Source organism: Cygnus olor, chromosome Z, assembly GCF_009769625.2.
Source record: "Cygnus olor isolate bCygOlo1 chromosome Z, bCygOlo1.pri.v2, whole genome shotgun sequence".
Taxonomy (NCBI): domain Eukaryota; kingdom Metazoa; phylum Chordata; class Aves; order Anseriformes; family Anatidae; genus Cygnus; species Cygnus olor.
Window position 1 is genome coordinate 77,684,513 of NC_049198.1, and position 7,981 is coordinate 77,692,493.

At 38.8% G+C, this 7,981-nt stretch overlaps 1 long non-coding RNA gene across 2 annotated transcripts; it reads right to left on the reverse strand.

Annotated features, from left to right (window-relative positions):
* Positions 1-807: 807 nt before the first annotated feature.
* LOC121062167 lies at positions 808-7,621 on the reverse strand. 2 transcript variants are annotated; one of them, XR_005815441.1, is made up of 4 exons: positions 6,430-7,620; positions 4,184-5,791; positions 3,332-3,495; positions 808-1,118 (listed from the first exon to the last, which is right to left on the reverse strand). It is a non-coding gene; the product is annotated as an uncharacterized LOC121062167 (long non-coding RNA). The 2 variants fall into 2 exon arrangements; XR_005815440.1 differs by having other exon boundaries at positions 4,184-7,621.
* Positions 7,622-7,981: the final 360 nt, after the last annotated feature.

Genomic DNA, 7,981 nt, shown 5'->3' on the forward strand with positions numbered 1-7,981 from the left:
AAATTTCCACAGTTTTTACAATCAATCAAAAAACAAGCATTGACAGTCCAAACTATGAAGAAATATGGTTGCTTTAGCTGCCAGAAATCATACCAAAATGACAACACAATGAAGAAAATAAAATATTCAATTTTTAAATATTCTTGGAACAAGAAGGCTTACATCTTCAGAACACCAAATTTCCACATATTTCCCACCACCACCACCCAGGAAAAAATAAAAATAAAAAAGAGTAAAAAAGGAGGGGTTCATGCCTTGTCTTTATATTTATGTAGAAATGACAGAAGGGGCAAGACCTCATTTCTTACCATCTTGTCAAGTCAAAACCAAACTGCAGATTGGCCCTGATGCTGAGACAAATTATTCCAAATAGGACGTTTCTGAACAGAAATCCAAGGGTTGCAAAAATTGGAACCAGCACCAGCCAGTTCCTGCACGAGCTGCACAACAGAAGCAAAAATTTTCAGAAATTAGTGTCTGAAATCACTCATTTCAATAATTCCAGTTTAGAATCAAGGAAAATCTGATTTGTGTAGACAAAATTGTGGATACAGAGTGACAGATATCCTCCACATTCATGCTCTAGACCCTTATTTTTTATGGTAATCCTACACGAAAGGGAACTAGATTGAAGACCAACATAGGAACAAAATAGGAAAAAAAAAAGTAAGGAAAAAAAAAGGAAAAAAATGACACATACATTATTCCTACCCTCACAATACAGTATCTTAATATTTTGTCACAAGATATTTTGTGAAGTTGGCTTTTGAGTGCCATGCCAACTAAAAATACATACCGCATGAAGAGGAGAAAATCTCAGTTCTCCCTCTGCTTTACGACTGATTGTTCTTGTCATCAAACCTGTACTGTTTGATTATGATGGATTCACACTGAAGGGAGAGGCATCAATATCATGAAAACAAGGGCCACTAAAACATAGGAGCTTAGCCAGCTCAGGCATACATTGACTGTTCAGGCCAATTAGTCAAAGCACCACACCTGGTACTATTTTTCAGCAGCTCCCTGAGGGCATGAATGAGGTTTGATGACTGCTTTGAGCGGCATTGTTCTCAACATATCTGGGCTCTACTGGTTTCCTTGGTACACAAAATGGATGGCTGGGGAAAGAGCAGAGGAGGAAGAGTGGTAAGTTTTACACAGGGGAGGAGAAAATGTAAGACCCCTGAAACTTCTTCCTTTTTGCTTGGATCTCAGAGGGAAGGAAGGGTGCTTCTACTCACTCATCTTCCATTTAAGTTCTCAAAAATCTGCCCAGAACATCTTCAGAAACAAAATGAGAAATGAAGTCTGGTTGCAGCCAGTAAATTTTTTTCCCAGGCAAGTGGGGTACTTTCATAGATAGTAGCTTTGAATGTTGCAGGTACAGAGAGTGAGCAATAAAAATGATACAGTTTGCAATTCTGTCCCACTTTGAAAACACTTAATAAATACCAGGAGCTTTGAAAAGGCTTTGCTGGCAGTAGAATGTCTGAATATAAAACTGAAAAAAAATTTTGAAAACTGAGAGAGGAAATGTGGTCCAATTGGATCAATAATTTGGAGCACAGGACCCAACCATTGTGACCACACAACAGAAATAATTGCAATCACAGCTAAAAAAAGTAACACATCTCAACACAGCTGAGATCAGGCTAATGATTCACTTTGTTTTAAATGTGAATTATTGAAAGCAGGAATCAGAAAGTTCAAGGATTAAATTAGCCTCAAAACAAATTAATCTATTTTAAAAGTTTTGGGGAAAAAAAAAATCCCAAGTTGTACAGTAGTGAAAAGAAAAAAGGGAAAAAAAAAAAAAAAGAAAGAAAAAAAAGAACTACAGAATAAAACTCCAAGCTTCCAAGCTCAAAGTTAATCTGATGATATATCTGAATGCTGATAACCCAGGCACAAATCCATCTCCAGAGAGAGATATGCCTGCTATGATTATCTCTCTGGTAGCTGTCAAACAAAGAGATGTCATTCTGTCTACAGTTAAACAACAACAGATGGAGCAGACCCTCAGCCAAGGTAAGTAGCATCACTCCAGTGCTTTCACATGGAGCCTTACCGTAGTTTGCACCACTTGAAGATCTGCTCCAGATCTCTATTCCAAAGCTAGGGTTAATCTCATTTCTAATATAAACTGAGATCATCACAGAAGAAGCTAAGGAAGAAACTATGTCTTTAAGGCACACTCTTAGGTTTGTGGTGTCATTATGGCACATGCTCTCATCAGTTAGCTTTCCACTTCCTTTAGAGGACACATAACATGTAAGCCTCTAAACTTTATAGATTCATGAGCTGTAGTATCCTGCAAATGACAAGGTTTGGGGGATAGAAGGAGTCTAGAATTTTTATAGAGCAATTCATTAGTTGTAATGGGAGATGCCTAAAGTGGGTCAGATGATTCAAGCCCCCTGCAAATGTACATCTACTTCTGTTGAGTATAAAGGCAAATAAACAACTCACACTGCTGCTGCTATCTACTCTGCAATTGTTGACAAGTAGGTGAGATAAATTCTAAACACTGCACCCAACCTCTTTGTCCATAACACTGGGAAATAATGGACAGAGCGATCCAGTCACAATTTTGTTAAACCAATGTTCTCATGATTTCTGTAATGTTATACATACACTAGACACCCAAAATGATGAGAAATATATTTTCTGCAATTTACATGGTGATCTGAGGCTATTTCATCTCCAAATCAAAATAAATGATCCACCAAGATTAGATGTAAATTTTGCATCCACATTTTCATCTACAAATACTCCATTGGAAAACAAAGGGGAATGGAAAGAATGCTCCACAATCACCAATCCTCATTCCAAAATTCCCATAAGACTAATAATATTTGGTAGCTTGAACCGAGACCATAGTGTTTTGGCTAGAATGCAATATGTAAGGAACTTATTTTTCTATTCTCTCAAGTGATTTAATCTTGAAATCACCTTAATTCAGTGATATTCATAATGAATATATGCTCAGCTTGGCCATACATCTGCCAAGTGTTTCTGAAATACTCCTGTTTAAGATATGTATATTGGAACTGAAATTCATGGACATCACAAATGGAAAATGTCTTTTAGATCAGCCATTCCTACCAGTACAGACTTATTCTCAAAGAAACACTTCCTGGTCTATTGTCCGGTCTAATTTCAAAGTCTGTCTTTTGAATAGTATAAGTTACGATATTATTAGCAAGTCTGTTATTAAAATGTGTGATGTATTTTGGATCTATAACTTTTAGCCAAAGAGCTATTTTTATTACTTATTGTGGGGGAACAGGAAAAAAATAAATAATTTTAAAAGATTACTTCTTTTGTTTACTCTTGGAAGGGACCGCCCAATAGCCCACTTAGCAAGGGATCCACATCAAATACTACATAATACTCTGAAGCAACCACAATGTCCAAGTCTCATGCAGAGACAGCCAAATATACCTCATAAGCTTGTCGTAAATGCAGCTATAGCAAACTGGAGTTCAAGGCCACCTGCAAAAGGCAGTCAGAAAGTTTTATAAGCACCTAGCTGGTGAAGTTCAGCCTCAGCCCCTACTGCTGCAGGTACTTTACATTAGTTTAATGCTAATGCAAGTATCTGCACATAAGCTGTGATGACGCCCAAGTAAACATATGTAAAGGGATTCACTGCCCAATAGAAAAATGATAAAAAGGAGACGAAGGGCAGAAAGAAGAGCTTTTAAAAAATCTGTTCAGACCAGTTCATACTTCTGAGATCACTTGGAAGCCTTATATTGTAAGCAGGCACTTCCCTGTACATGAGACCTTGACTGACTTCTATTGATCCCATATTAGGCCAATAAATGCATAGAAATAGAAGGAAAGGACTTTTATTTTACAGCCTAAGCTAAGTGCAACTCTCTAAATTTCAGTAGATGACTCTTGCTTCTTACATGGCCCTTATTACTTTGAGAGGTAAGCAGCACATGCTGCTTAAATGTTAGGGTACTGCCCCAAAAGACAGTTATACATTTATTGTAATTAAATAGTGCAGGTTATCCTGTCCTTTTTACAAATAATAATAACTTGGCACCCAGCCCCAGCATATAATTCCCAAATAGGGACTCTCAATATAGTGAATAGCAGACCCAGTGTTTAGAACAGCATTCACAACAGTCAACAAAAACAAATCAAATTTGAAGGGTTTCTCAAAGCTTACCTTTGTCCTATATAAAGACATCTGTGAGTTTGATATCTCTACAGGGCTACTGCTGAGTGCTGCAAAGCTGGGACAAGTCAACACCTAAAGCAAATATTCAGACACACAAAAAAAAAAAAAAAAAAAAAAAAAAAGGAAATTTTATGTGAGTAGCAAGGGACAGAGCAGGATGACAGAAGATGAGTATTTAGAGCACACCTGCCTAGAAAGGGAGATGTCTAGACTTCAAGACCTCCTAAGTCTGAAGAATACAATCCAATGTCTCAGATATTTTAGAATTTCTTAATCACTATACTAAGAGTGATAGAGAAGAGAGGAAGGTGTGTCTTGTTAAAGAACATAGTGCAAGATAACCCATCATCAGAAAGCAGATAAAATGAGGTTTGGATAGAGCATAGCTAATTAAGCATGTGGTGCTGGAAGGGAAGAGCTGAAATACATAAATGAGCAAAGGACACAGCCCAAATGTGAACTCAGAAAGGGACTCTTCATGAAGCCCACCTCGGAGGGGATGTACAGAAGCACATCCAGATGTAGACCAGACCCAGCAAGAGCAGTGTTTGAAACAGTCTGCATTCACTTCAACCCAGCAGGCCATGCCTAGGGAAGGGTTGTTCACTCAAACGCTGTTCCATCTCCTCATAACATCAAGAACGGGCCCTGAGACCCTCCCGTTCCCCACCTCACACTTAATTCTCTGACATTTTGCTAGGACCACAAAACATGTCAGCACCTTGCTTCAGGGACAGTTTCCCCACAGAGCCCTATAGCTGTTGGATAAAATGCGTAAACATTTTCTGTGGAAGCAGAAAGCAGAACCAAGACCTCAACCTTCTAACCACAAGCTCTGCTGTCATGTGTCTTGTCCTACATGTGTGATTTCTCCTCCTGTGAACATCAATTCTCCTTCCTGCACAGCAAAGCAGCTTCCATGGCAGGGACAAGTCAGCCTCTCCTCTTATTCCAGAGTAAGAGCCTGCAGTAAAAGGCAGTATATTTTAAGTGCCACTTCCTAAAAACAGCCTACTAGCCATTTCCTTCCACGTCTCAGAGCATTATATCTACTGGGAGGATGTACAAGAAGTTGATGACAGCACTTTCTCCTTCCAACCTTGCAAAATATATACATATAAGTTGCCAAAACCGCCACGCTTTGTGCTGAACTCAATGCTCTCTGCACATGCCAGGCACTCAGAGGACACCTAACAGACCAGGACCTTCAGGGATATATCTGATTTGTCACTTCTAAATAGGCTTCAAATAAGTCCACTTCTATTCTCAGCCCAGCTGAGGACAGTGGTGCCTTTGAACACATTTTAAATGACTTTGTCTGTTGTCTTTTCTAACCAAAGCCATGGCATCCATGTCCTCTCAGGCACCTAAGCTGAATTTTCATGGAGTGCTCCCCTGAACAAAGACACCTAAATTAAGCTTCAGTTACACTTTAGGTTTCTAAGTGCTTTTTTGGATGTCAACCAGACTAAGAAACTTGCCCAAGGTCACACAGGAAGTCTATGGCAGAAAAGGAAACTGATCTGGGGTCTCTGAGGTCTGGGACTAGTACTCACAGCACCAGGACTTCTCTTCTCTCTGCTGCTACTATCGAACCTAAGAAAGACCAGAAAAGCTAACGACAGGAATGAACATGTTGTGGAGTTAATTCATTTCATCTACAGGATTCTGAAAGATGATCTATATGTACTTTTATCCATCTATTACTTCTTCACCCTCAGCAGATGATTGCAGAAATGCCAAATCCAGCTATTTATAAAGCAGTGAAACTGCCGAGCGTTCTCTAATGTACCACTTCCAAGTGCAAGCAATATATACTGACCAGCTCGTAGCTATCTTGGCAAGGATTCATACACCTGTTAGGATTTTAATTTATCAAAGACAGACGTATTTATATTTATGTCTCTGGCTGCATGCTCATGAAATAAGAAAGGATGTTAAAACGACACTGTGCTTTAAGAGCAGCCAGGAAACTCAGAGTTAAGGCTTTTTCCTCTGTCCTCAGCTCACCCATGTTATGCACAGCTCTTGTATATGCATGGAAACAGCTTATGAAGAGCAAATGGCTGATACATGGGGGAAAAATAAATAAATAAATAAAAGACTCTGAGGCAAAGACCAAGAGCAAAATCCAACTGGAAAACCACCACTCAAGCTCAGAGGGCTCTAGAGTGGCTGTGCTGAAGTCAACCATCCTCCAGCAAATGTCAGAAAACAGCCTGAATTGCACCTACCATTGTCTAGACGACGCAGCATTCAGATTTGGCATGTTTGATTTCTCTTTGATTAATGAAGGCGATTATCGCAGGCTTTCCCATTTGAAGGCTGTTAATATTCCTTCTGTGCTATAATGGCCCCCAAGGATCTCAGGGAGCATACAAGCACTCCTACTGATTCTCTGCCATTTTCCACAGACTCAGTGCAATTTCCATAGACTTGTTCAGATCCATTACAGATATGTGATACACCCCCATTATCAGCAGATCATTGAAGTGATAGATAGTAATGACTCCTTCAGAGGCAGACTGTATATCAACCTGCAGCGGAGTGTGTTTTATAGACCAGGTATAAATTCCATAGGAAATGCTGACCGGCTCTTGACTAAAGCAGTACCTAACAGCACCACCACTCCTTACTGAAACTTAAAGGTTAGATACTCTACTGCCCCCAGTCCACAGCAGAACTGAGGTTAATGGGTCTGACACACCTGGAGGAGTGACAGCCTCAGCCCAAAAGCTTGTAAATAAACCTGTTAAACTGAGACACAGGGCAGTGTTCCTCAAGCATACTGCTTTCATTGCCAGTGATAAAACTCCAATTATCTGTTCATAAAAGGATTAGGTCTCTTTATGTTCAGTTCTTGCTGTCTGCCTTGTCTGAATTTATAGCATTTTTGGAAGTTAATCCTGGCATGATGTCAACGTATATTAGTTACTATTCCTAATCTTCCCAATAAACTTCTTACCATCTCACCAAAGAGAGGTAGTCATCCTCCTGATGACCATCAGGACCATCATTATCATCATTATAACCATCACTTATCATCATTATAACCACAATCACCACCTCTAAAAAGATTCCAAGAAAGAGAGGTTTCATTAAAGAATATTCATGGTCTGTCCTGGTTAATAATTTTGTGCATGCTCACTGCAGAGACCTCCCAGCCACCTACCGGGCACACAGCCCACCCATCAAAGGCACCGCCCCAAGATGCAGGGGTTTTATGTGCCTCCATCCATCTGAATGTGAGCAAGTTCAAATTTGTGAAATGAAGATAACAGCACTTCTTGAATTATCAGGGACTCAGGAAAGGGAAAGGAGCAGAATAAATAAGTAACAAGGTACTAGAGCTGAAAAGTATTTCACATGTACCAGACAATACCATAAAATGCAGAGATACTTCTCACTTATTTTAGGAAAAATATATATATATTAGTCACTTTTTTATGACTTATTCAATTTCTTTTTTTTTTTTTTTAAGAGTTTAACATTTGTTGTTGTGCTATCTAATAATTTTCTGAACCATGCAATTATTTGTTTCCAATATATTGTTCTAATATTAATTACTTGTATTTTATAACTGAAACTACAAGAGAAAATAGCATCATTTATGACAAGTAAACAGATAGCACTCATTGTAATAGCATCTTCACAGTTTTTAAATTAGAATGCTTATTAAAAATACAATTATGACCTGACAAAACTTTAATTTTATAGACATAACACAGTGTGAACAAGAGAGACTCCCACTCTGATACTTCTTCATTTCCATGCACGTCTTCTATT